Source organism: Lepisosteus platostomus, chromosome 7 (assembly GCF_059453375.1).
Source record: "Lepisosteus platostomus isolate fLepPlt1 chromosome 7, fLepPlt1.hap1, whole genome shotgun sequence".
NCBI lineage: Eukaryota > Metazoa > Chordata > Actinopteri > Semionotiformes > Lepisosteidae > Lepisosteus > Lepisosteus platostomus.
In genome coordinates this window covers 47,432,585-47,445,141 of record NC_142617.1, presented here as the reverse complement: position 1 = coordinate 47,445,141, position 12,557 = coordinate 47,432,585, and the positions used below count along the sequence as shown (strand labels likewise).

General features: G+C 37.1%; 1 protein-coding gene and 1 long non-coding RNA gene across 3 annotated transcripts in view; one reads left to right on the top strand and one right to left on the bottom strand.

The window, feature by feature from the left end:
- LOC148658990 (uncharacterized) overlaps positions 1 to 12,557 on the bottom strand; it is a 160,336-nt gene that overhangs the window by 60,503 nt on the left and 87,276 nt on the right. Inside the window, exon 3 of the long non-coding RNA XR_015940280.1 lies at positions 3,279 to 3,314. This is a non-coding gene — a long non-coding RNA (uncharacterized LOC148658990). The remainder of the gene's footprint in view (positions 1 to 3,278; positions 3,315 to 12,557) is intronic.
- The window catches only part of sema6d (semaphorin 6D), a 101,364-nt gene that overhangs the window by 30,840 nt on the left and 57,967 nt on the right, over positions 1 to 12,557 (top strand). Inside the window, exon 2 of one of the 2 annotated variants that reach the window (XM_088640856.1) lies at positions 1,993 to 2,081. The exons of the other annotated variant lie outside the window; for it this stretch is intronic. The gene's annotated coding sequence lies outside the window, so the exon portion shown is untranslated. The remainder of the gene's footprint in view (positions 1 to 1,992; positions 2,082 to 12,557) is intronic. 2 annotated transcript variants of the gene reach the window in all.

Sequence of the window (12,557 nt, the reverse complement as noted above, 5' to 3'; positions counted from 1 at the left end):
ATTCTTCTTAAAATATAATATGCATAAATATAGTGTTGGTTTTCTTTTGATACTCAGTAGATTAGCTGAAAAAGTAAAGAATCTCTTGCTTTGCCATGCTGTTGTTGATTTGTACATGTTTTTTTTAGGAAATGACCTGCATCCCTCTAAAGGCACTTTATTTTTGAAGCACAATATGTACCATCAAAGTGAAATCTTGAAGTGAGGAAAAGTTAGAAGAACAAACATAAAGTCAATCTTGTGGGTGGATATAATCTGTGGAAAAATGTTACACCCACAGGCAATCTATTGTATATAAATCTGGAACAGACTGAGCAAGTTCTATGCAATGCAAAGAAGTGTTTAATAAACATGTGCCATTTAATGTGACATAAAACAGGCCAACCTACAACATCTTCTCCAAGGCAGTACACTGGAGTCATGGGATAAGGTACAGATGAAGACATTTTAGAAAACATCTAAAACAAATCATGACAATGGGCAAAGCAATGCTACTGTGTTAACAAACTGAAACTGAATAAACATTTATCCTTCAAGTCTGTGGAAGATTGTTCAGGCAGCATAGCCTATTCCAGTCACAGCAAAAGTTATTCAGAATGGGCACCCTCACAAACATTGCATTTCTGCCTCCAATCCCAAAAGCAGACTTGTATGTGCTGAAAATTAGATATTAACAACCTCTGCACCCAAGTCAATTTCAATGACAACCTAAATTGCCAGATTTTTGATAACCGCTGTTTTGCATCAATCAGAATACTATATTACCCCTTGGACATTCTAGTGATTCGGGTCACAACATGCCTTGTGGTCTTCTACTATGCTTTTAAATAAGGTCTATCCATTTTATTGGGATTAATGTGGCAGACAAAACTGGAATGGTCAAAAGCAGCATCCTTTCATATAAATGGCATACTTACACAGTATATGTTTACTATAATTATTTAAAACTTTAGCACAGCTTTGTCAATGCAAAAGATGTCTTAAAATAGCACATTTTAATAATGTTAATGAGAACTCTATGTAGATAATAAATTCACTTAAAAGTCATAAACTCACACTGAAGTTACTTATAGTACTTTTTCAAACGATATGTAACAGTATTCAGTACGGCTTAGTTGAAGATTACAATGAAAGAGGCTTTAAAAAATGTCTGTGGGGACGAAATTCATTGTAAAGAAGCCAAGCTTTTATTTTTGGATATATTAGCTTCCAAAATCTTCCTACCAAAATGTCAGTAAATGAAACCAAATGAATTTAAACACTGCTCATGCAAAGATTCTCCTTATTTACTGAAGATGCTCCTTCCAAGAGAAAGATAATAGGGTAAACATTTCGACCAGCTCTCATTAAAAAGTTCTCATTTGACCAGCTGTTTAAATTTTGCCTTTGGGCAAAAAAAAAGCTTCATGTCGTTTTTCCTTATTTAGTATCAGGGGATATGCAAAAGTGCACTCCCCCAAAACTGAAGTGGCAAAATGAACTGCATTGAATTTCACTACTTATTATCTTTAAACTTCAAGTGGCCCACTGTGATAGTTACTAAGAGAAGTTTAATTTATATGCATTATAATTTTTGATATGGTTATTTTTTTATCCTTCTTATCTGAAGAACAGCTCTATAACAACATTTTAAAAATGGAAGCATCAAGCGGCTTAGTGTCTTTATAGTTTGGCAGTAAAAAGGTCACTCCACAAATTGGGTTCATTAATCTTCAAGTGTATTCAAGCTATTCCGAGGCACATTTTATAGAGTAGATTAGTGTGTCATATGGTTCGAGATTAGTTTGGGGTGAAATTCCTTCGTTGATAAGGAAAGTATAGAATGAAGAGACTTTCTTTTAAAAATAAAACTTCCTTTGCATAAAACTAGCAGCTGGGATTGAGGAAAATGTAATACAGGAATGAAGTTTTACTTCTTTAAATAATTGCACAGTTAAAAATCATTAGGCGTTTGATTTTGTGAGTGTCTGACAGACGTTTTCTTAATTGTAGGACTCTTGGACGTATCCCAACAGAGTTGGCATGTTACATCAACTACCAATGCCTGAAACTCACAAAGATTACAGCTGTTGTTTATAGAGGTAAGAAAAAATATTATGAAAGCAAATACTACATACATGTCACACATCCTTTGAGTAATGTGCTAGAAAAGCACAAAGTAAATAGGAATTTTCTCTGGCAGTGTTGAATCTGAATTTCAGCACTGTGCCCCAATTTTTAATGGAGCCCATAAAGTTACTTTTTACATAGCCCCTGGAGCTTCTGCAGCTTTGGGGAGCCACAGTACACATGAAACAAACATAAATAAATCAGTGTAAATGTAACTATAATTCATTAAATATAACTAACGATTTTTAACAATGAAAGACAAAACTGGTAGATGCAAAAATGCATTTAACAAAGCCTTTCCAAGGCTACAGATAGATGGCACAAAGTTTCAACACAAAGTCACTGCCCAGACTTGCTCTGTGGAAGACAAGACAACTTGGAATGCATGATATGTTTTTTAATACTTCTTACTACATTTAATGAGAATAAGGAACTTTATTTGAGAATTTGGATGGACATGGGCTTCATATTGAGGGTATCTACTGTCTCTCTACTCCACTGGTCTCCAAACCTGGTCCTGGACAGCCCTGGTCTAACAGGTTTTGTAGGGCACTATTAAAACACTTATTTCTAAAGGATTTCCTGAACCTTCTGTGTGATCAATTAAACAGGAGATTTATTAGCTAATATAGAGATTATTTGTGATTACGATCTGAGTATTCTTCAGCCCTTAAGAATCGGAATTCTCTTAATTGAACAGATTGGTTTAATTGATCGATAACTATCAAACTAACTGGGGTTCTTCAGGACCAGTGTTGGAAACTCCTGCTCTCTTCTGCTGTCCAGGTGTTGTGATATATAGGCATATTTTAGAGAAAGTTCTTGCAGTGCCAGCATACTGACAAATGTTTATACATAAAGAGTTTTTTTCTCTCAGAAACTATTTTGGTCAGAATGACATCCTGTTTTCAAAGAAGCAGTATTTAACTGTGTGCTTAACAACTTCAGGCAGGCTTGCTTAGAACTCACAGAGTAATCATACCAGAATGCTAAAAGAAAAGGAAAAAATATACATTTCTGTGATGTGGCAAACCCCAATCCTGTTTACGAGAACTGTAATGCATTAACATCAAGCGCAACTGTTCTTCCCTTGAGTTATTTTTTTAAATATAATTGGTTGTATGAAGTATATTGAAATGTAAAATATTAAAAGAAAAATGTTCACTTACCTGATGGGTGGTAGTGAGAAGTTGCCATTGCTGTGTCTAAAATAATAAAAACACAAATTTTAAGTTTGCTGCACTGTAAAAAGCCATTTTTTATATGCAGATGTAAACTAGAGGTTAACATTGCTGCCTCACAGCACTGGGGTCCAGGGTTCAATTCCCGGGGTGTTATCTGTCTGGAGTGTGGCGTTTACATGTTCTCCACATGTTTGCATGGGTTTCCAACGGGTGCTCCAGTTTCCTCCCACAGTCCAAAGACATGGATGAATGTAAAATAAGAATATTTCCCACAAAAATCTTAAGTATAAGTAAATCTTAAGTGAGCAATCAAAGTGCTCACAGGAGAATGATGGCAGAAAGTTTCTCTGAGTCTGACTGTCTTAGTACCAAAACACTGATCTTAAGGCCAAAGATGTCATGTATGGTTCTGAAAGTGTTAAAGACGGGTAGCCTTTGGGATACTCAACACTCGTGGTGCTTGCTTGTTAAAACGAAGGAGTGGAAATGGACTTCCTGTGTTGAATGAGCATGCCCTCAGAGAAGATTTGTATTAGCAGCACACTTTATCATACTCATGTGCTGTGAGTATGTACTCATTCAGTATGTACAGTAGGAGAAAGAGGTATATATTTTCTTTATTTTATTGTGTTTATGGTAAAATGACTCTTGTTCTTAAACTCTGGGGTTGCTATTATTACTAATAGCAGCAGCAGCCTTCTTAACTTGTTACAAAATAACTGTGAATCTGAACAGCTGAACTGTTTTGGGTTTTAGGCAGTTTGGTAAGGTGTAGGGCAGTCCAGCACAGAGCACATAAATAGCCAATGTTTTCCAGTGAATGATGGTTGAATGGAGAGTCTGAGTGAGATTAATTAATTCAGTTAAGTTCTGTTCTACTTTGTTGGTGAAAGCAAACATTTTTTAATTCCAACTAAAGGTAATGTTAAAAGATTTGTTTTCATTTTTGCTGTTTTCCTGATAAAGGAACAATTTTTCATGGGCCACTGCAATCAAAGCTGTAAAGTTTTCAATATTTATTTTGTATCATTTTTGTATGGTTTCTTTCTTCAAGTTCCACCATTATTTTGTTCCTGATGCCTGACATCTCCACATAACCATTTGTTTCTTACAGATTATAAAACTCCTGTCTGTTTTACAACTCCATCTCTTTCACTCTGTGTTGCTCTTGTTGAGAGATATGATAAACATAGTAAAATGTTTGAGTTTCAAAATGAAATGCTGAAGTTCTCATCACAAATTTGTAGGTCTTCATTATTATTTAAAAGACAAAATGCCATATTTCTAAACTCCTGTTTTTATTCATTTAAATTTTTTTAGTAAAAGTAACCTTCAACATCAATTTTCAAAGGATCATGAGATTTCAGCTCTGAAGGAAAATCAGTTAGAAGACACTTTGACAAAAATCCAAGCATTAGAATTCTGTTCTGGTATCCAATAAACTAGATAAAACATCAGCAGCTCTCTTTAAGAGATGCTTGGTTATGTAGGAAAAATCACAATGCATTATAATCAGAGATCTGTGAAAAAAATGATAACATATATGGACAGGTTATATCTTGAAGGTGATTGGTGTCTTTTCTGTGATGTTCTGCCACAAATAATTATGTGTTCCTGTTTTAATAAAAAGTAGAGAAACGGGGTTCTTGGTAGAGGATCTGCTATGTATCCACAATTTTAGGCTTCTGTTCACCTCCTTCACTGCTCCTGTATTCACAGTTTATTAAGCTTTCTCCAGGCCAGAGCAGTCATGAATAAAAACCTGATGAATGGCCACATAAATTAGATCTTGGTTTTCTAATAAAGTTCATCTAAATTTCATTTCGCAATTTTGCTTCGATAAACCATCGCACTCCAGATGGCTGGTGTGTATTTCCCTTCGCTGTTCCCTCATAATGGCACTCATAAAAGATTTACGCTTCATAAAAGCATTGTTAACTCTTTTTACTTTTTTCTTTTCACTAAAAACGGTTCGGATGACTAACAGTGTGTGTCCAATACCCAGATGAAAAAATATATATATTTAAAATAATAATGAAGCTCATCTAATCCTGTTCATCAGAGAGTCAGAGTTTGTTTGTTGATTACACACCACATTTCTGGCTAGAACTTTTTAAGTCTTCTCAATAGTCACAAATAGTTGTGTAACGTTAAAGAGCAAGACTTTTAGAACAAAAAATAAATTTGAAGAGATAAACATCAAGAATGGGATTTGCAATTGGAATCATTTCTGTAGTTTTATGCCACACCAGATAAAAACACTTTAAACAAGGTGGATAGTTTAGTGGTACACTCAAGCTTTAACACAAGTCTCTTTTCAAAGAACTGTTTGTTCATTGCAGCATACTGCATACTTCCACCTAGAAAGTTTCACATATAGCACTTGAAACAGGGATACAGCATTCACAGCCATATTCAGTCTGATGACAGGAACAGTAACTAACCCTGGTGGGCATAGACCAGCATACCTTTGAGGACATGCAAACTCCACACAGAAGGTGCGCCAGCCCAGAATTGAATGAAAGACACCAGAGCTGCTCAGCTCAAACACTGACTGTCTTGCTTCCACACCACCCATGCAGGGTGGGTTTTACGAGCAATATAGACACACAACAAGAACAACATGTTATTCTTGGCTACCCCAATCAGAAAAGTCCAGCTGGCTTAATTCCCTTCAATTCCACCTTAATTCCCATCAAGACCACCAGACAATTATAGCTGTGGAACTCATGAATCTCAAAATCCTCAAAATCTCAGATGACAGGTAAATGATAGGATCATATTAAGTATCATATCAAAGTTATTTATTTTAAATCTTTTAAAACTACCAAAAGAGAGTTAAACTGGAAATTGCATCAATTGCATTGTATCAGAACACATAATTCACAGGCAACCTGATGTCAGACTTAATAAAGCACAGCCTTGACCATGAAACCGCTAACAGTAAGAAAGTATCAGTGTCAAAAGTCCAAAAGACATGAACATACTGCATGTCATCATCAAACATCTTGTACTGTATAGGATACATCTTAACATTTCCCTTAGCTCACTTTAATGAAATTCAAAAGTTTTGTAGCACAGTTTTCTTACACCGTTTATATTATAAGACTTGAATCTTCTACTAAGGAAAATTGCAGAAACAACAATACCAAACCGGGTGATAAATAAGGCCCACATTCTGCAATGTCTTAGTTACAAGACTATACTGTGGTAACTCATAAAATGTTCCATGATTGCACTGTTTTGTCTTTATAACAGAACACCTTTTTTTGGTTTTATAACAGAAGCATCTTTAATAGGTTTTATTTTACAATAACACTGTTGAAAGCTGAGAAAAAGATTAATGTATGTAAGGCGCTAAGAGGGCTGGGTTCCAACAAGAGTTTTCACATTAAAGCTGGGGTGTAATTGCTAAGCCAGGCCAATTACAAAAATGTGAATTGCCACTGAGCTGGTTTCTAAATAGTGCCCCACCGGCCAACCCCACATTTCATAATGTGTGGGCGGGTAAATAAATTATGAGCAAAAATGAGATGTGTTAGATTAAAAAATATTGCTTGCTGCTAAGCAAAGTATCCAGCTGTGTCTGTGCTGTTGATGTTGATAGCAAAGCAGTGGGAAGAGGGCCTGGGAGAGACGCACAGCTGGAAAATGCCAATTCTACTCTTTCTGGAAAGGAGAAACCCTAAACAAACTTCATAAATAATGTCACAGTATTCTAAACCAGACCAAAAGTTCGGGGACGGAAGGCAAGGTGATAAAGAAAAATCCATAAAAAACACACACTGGGAGTTTTATTTCCTTGGGTTTCCTTGTTGAAGTAGTAATTAGCCTATTTCATTCAACAGCAGTGGTAATACCTGGCACCCTACCGCCACTCAGACTTTATTACTGCCTTTTCATAGTCAGAAACACTTCTCACAGCACACATGGGTCCTGGCTTAATGGATCCTGCTCCTCGTTACAGAAAAATACCATTAACCCTTGATTTCTTTAAGCAAATATGCACTCATGAAAAAATTAAGATATTTAAAGTCAATTTAAAAACACCACTGAAATCCTTCAAGGATATTCATATCCAGAGTGAAATGAAAGATATCCTACCGAGTAAAAAGGATAAGAATTTTGGTCATGTTTTTCAGTCAGCTCACTTTTGCTGCAAAAATCCATAAGAAAAATTTAACAGTGTAAATCTTTAAATTTAAGCACCGCTGTAGCAATACGCTGTGTCATTTAGAAGATTATTGTCAAAAGGATGGAGGGCAAAAATGAGTAAAGCTGACTTCATATTTTAATTTATACTGCTTTTCACATTTATTTCCAAAATGACTTATTTTCTCTTTTACATAAATATTTAACATCAGAAATGGAAAGAAATTTCCAGCTCATCCACCAAGACAAAGAGCAATAAAGGAACAGCAATTTAGGTTATTAAAATTCAGTTACCCCCCTGTTATTTTTACAGCTTTTGCAACAATGTTAACATGAGAGAAATCTAGTTCCCTTCATTTCAAACACTAATCACCATCCAAAGGGGACTAGGACTCCCAGGGCCAGAGGAGTCCCAACACCACCAGTAGGCCAGTCAGGAGTGTTTTGCCTTAACTGCATTTTGTCTCATGAAGGAATTCAGCAGCAGTCCATTCCCAGCATTTCCTCCTTCTTTTCTTTTATTGATGAATACCCCATTGGAGTTGCCCAGGGACATAAGAAGGCTGGTGGCTACTCTTATTTTTCTGGGGTTCCAGAAGTAATCTAACGTGCCATTTCATTTAAAAAAGTAGACACCAGTCATTGGGATGGAACAGTAACACTGCCACATGGTGACACTAATGGGAACATTCACATATGTGCCTAAGCATCAGGTCTAGGACACTGTTCTGTTATTGCAACCACCAGTGGCAACCACCAAATGACTCAAGGAGTCACATCCAGGCAGTGGAAACTCAAAACGGTATGTACAGTATCCTAGCTAGGTGCAACAGATGTCAAACAGAGAAGCAGCATGAAATAGGGTCCCAAGATGTGGCTAACCACTCTCTCTGGGGGTGATGACCTGCATTCTCGTAGACTCACTGAAATTGAATCTACCATGCAGTGGAAATGGCACTAATCCAACACCCTATAGTTACAATAGGCTAACAGCTGGTCAGCAATACAAGGTAATGCAGAACTAGCAGCCAGATACTGTACACTTTCAAGGTTGAATGGAGACTCCCTCATCCAAGAGTGTCTGCAACTATACAATTCATACAATTATATAATTTGCTCCCTGAATGATGCCAATAACTGTTGGAAAAATGTCAACAAACATGTTCTTATTCACTGACCAAGACCAGTAGTTGCCACACCAAGGGATTCAGTGTTATGTCATGTGCCTAGCTTGTAACAAAAGATCTCACTCAAAGTGGTATCTGCCAAGGCAGACCATCCAGAAGCTGCTGCAGGTTTATGAACCAGGATCACCTGCACTTATTTGACCTTTTACAGGAAGGCAGCTAGAAGAAATGTGCACAGACAAGTGGCCTATTATCTCATGATCTGATGATGCTAGAAAAAGTGCTGTGTCAGAGGGACAAATGAATCAAAACCTGCAACTGCACCTTCGATATTTTTGACAAAGTGGGCACCAACACCAAGGCTATAGCTGATGGGTCCACAGATAGGAAGTCTGTAAGGTCCACAGCTTCTGCCCCCTCCATAAACATAAAACATTTTTGATGTAAAGCATCACTGTTACTTGTTACTTGACCTACGTCTTGTCTTAAAATAGCCAGCCAGAAAGGAGTTATCAATATGAGTTATACTACTAAACCTCCTTTAGTTGTCCACTTGTTTATCTGGGCAGTCCTGCAGGTGGAAAGCAGCCTGAGGAAGACAAAACAGAGGCCCGTATGTTGCCTATGTGATGTCCAGAGCAAAAGCCTCCCAAGCTCATCTCCATTGTTCTTAATAGCTGCATTTTCCAAGTTTTTTGTGCAATAGCCTAGATTAGTCTTAGCAGAAGACATGCCATATAGAGAGGTGCACCAGGGCACAGAATCTATTGAGGATTGTATGGAGGACCACAAATACTGGCATGCATGGTGGCATGGTGGTGTACAGAGAGCTCAGAGGCACTGAGTACATGTAGGGCTCCCTAGATGCACGGAACCACTAGGAGATAAAAAGGGTGGTGCACGAAAGCTCAGACGTGCACAGACGCACAGGATGCTATAGCACAGGGTGCTAAACTAAACACAGAAGACTAAATTAAACCAGGGCACACAGTACCAGAAGGCTGTCACTGGTGTGCATGGAGACTCTGAGCTCTGGGGGGTGCAAGCTTTGTTGAAAGATTCCAATATTCATCTTTTTATAGTTCCACAAAAATTAAAATCTTGATCTGTTTTAATAACTTTGATTTCCCTATAAGAAGCAGAGTTAAGCGTTCAAGCAAAGTAAGTCTACCAAGAACCATAAATAAGTATAAAATCTGTATTCATCTTACAACAGCTGCAAAAAGTGATTTTCGCAGAGTATTGTAATTAGACCTTTCATGCCTTAGGTTAGAGATCCTCTAACTGCAGTGTTTTCACCCAAGCAGACACTCTGGGGTGTGTAACTGGGTGGACTGTATGATTCATTTCACCAGCTGGTCTGTAAGAAGCTTACTCTTCATTGCCACCATCTTTCACAATGACAGAACAAGACTCATTAAGTTTGAAAAATAAACTTTGCAGGTTATTTTCACATAATTAGAATGTGGTACCATGCTGACAAAGTACGCAGTTTTAATACCAGCTCCTAATTATTTTTAAAAAATCATTAAGTTTGGAAAAATCATTTTCTCCTAAGTAAAATCTAAAATTCCCCCCCACATACAAACAGTAATATCCCCTCCAGGTCAAATGGGTATTGTAGAGGTACCATGCAATAAGGATCTGAACTCAGCAGCAGCAGCAGCCTAAGTCTCCACTGCCCCTGTCCCACCAAACACACAAACCAACACCTTGGTACTGTTAGAGCATCAGAACTCCATCCAAATTAATTCAAGATCTCCCACAATGCAATGACGCTAGGGAGGGAATGAGAATGCTCTCGGTGAAATGGCAATATTTTAATCCACGAGGACAACAGTTAATCAGTATCTCGTAACTGTCTTATATTTAACTCAGATGTTTACAGCAGGGGTGCCACAGTGGTGTAGGGATTAGCATTGCTACCTCTCAGAGCCAGAGCCCTGGCTTCAAGTCCAAACCTGGGGTGCTGTCACTGTGGATTTCTCCCTGTGTTTGTGCGGGTTTCCTCCGGTCGCTCTGGTTTTCTGCCACAGTCCAAAGAAATAATGTTAGGTCAATTGGCTTCTGGGAAAACTGGCCCGAGGTGTGTGTCTACATCTATGTGTGCCCTGCCTTATGCCTGTTGCTGGCCAGGATAGGCTCCAGCTCCATTGACCCTGACTTGGAAGAAGTGGTTAGAAAATGTGCAGATGTTTGATATGTAAGAATCACTTTGCTCCACACCATGGAGAATGATAAGTTTATAATAATATATGAGCCTGCAAAATACAGGTGAATATGCTCTCTTGCAGAGTAAACCCATCAGCTGCAAATTGTAAAAGAGCTCATTTTTTCTTAGGCAAAATCAGATTGTGCCTTGACATCAGTAAAGTAGTAGTTATATTTACAAATAAAATTCCTCAAAATAATGCAGAGTTTACAGTTTTAGGCAGTATTAAATCATAAAGTATTTAAATTTAACATTTGCATTAACCAGGAACATTCAACGAAAGCTGTACAAATTTTCCAGGTATAATATTCACTTGGGCATGGAAAAGCTCACCTGTCCTTCATACAAAATACATTTCCAACAGCAAGTAAATCACTTTTTAATGATCCAGGGCTTTGTAAGCATAAATATCTAATAACTAAGTACCAATGCAAGAACCTATGACAAATTAAAAATTAATTAATAGTATGCCTCAAAAATATATTTAGAGGTCTGCATATAAACAAGGTAAAAATGGTAACACAACATAAACAGTAGCAAGCTCATCTAAATATTTAATTGCTGCCTAACAAAGCAGAAGTGGGTCGTTATTTTCCAATTTGCTTGACCAAAGGAAGACACAGCACCCACAGAATACACAGCTTTATAATCCACATCCTGTGGGAACTGCGTGTTTGTTTTCTGAAACAGCCACATTAAATTCTACATAAAAGGACATACTGGTAAATGTTTTTTTTTTGCAAATCACAAAAGAGGAAAATTGCTCTCATATGTTTTAATGTATGCAAAGCTAAACGGTTGAGAGAAAAGTTCAGGGCTTCTGAAGTGTAGCTAGCTTTCTGGAGAGCGACTATAATATAAGCGGGCCTGGATTGTGTAGGCTGAAAGGCCTGGGACTGTGTACTCAGGTGTGCACAATCTGTCAGCACCAATAATGAGAACCAGGACTGAATGGAAGTTTCTAATCAGCTTTTAATCCACCAGCCAAAGTCACTTTGCTGCCAATTTTCTGCATGAAGACAGAACAGTCAGGAAAGAAATTAACGTCAGAGTTGTCTGCATGTTCATCTCCTTCAAAAGTATAGCAACAGGACAATTATTTACATTACGTAAAGGAAGCCAGTTTTAATTTCTACTTAATTAGAATATTTTACATCGCAGCAATGTGAAATGCTGCAAGTGAAGCATTAATAATGAATTACTAAATAATGTGAATTCAACCTTTATAAACCATTTATGAATTATTAACATATGCCAAAGGTGTCAACACAATATGCTAATTGGCTGGCAGTTACACAGAATGTTTGATAGCTATTAAATAAATCTACTTTGCTGTTGTTCAAATGTGTGATTCCACTTTACTTAACCTTTAATGATAGACACTGGGCAAGAAAAGTCATTTTCAGTCACAAAACCTAAAATTGAACAACTGGAATTTTAATGTTCGGTCTGAAACAGCGTAGAAACACTTCCATGTTGTATCATGGTACCTTTATTCTGTGCAAAGCCAAACATAAAGAATTCAAAAGCAGATAACACTGTATATCAAATTGACATTTTTTCTTTATGAAATTTCTGTAAAGAACGGCCTCTGACTAACCAAAGTGCTTAAACAGGAATATATTTGAGAAAATCTATCAATCAGACAGGAAAAACATACATTTTATAGTTAATTTAGATAAAAAAAATGTTATTAGCAAATGCACTGCTCAGGGTGAACCAAAAGAGTTTCCACCTGGATTTCCTATTAGGGTTTATGTCATTTAGATCTTG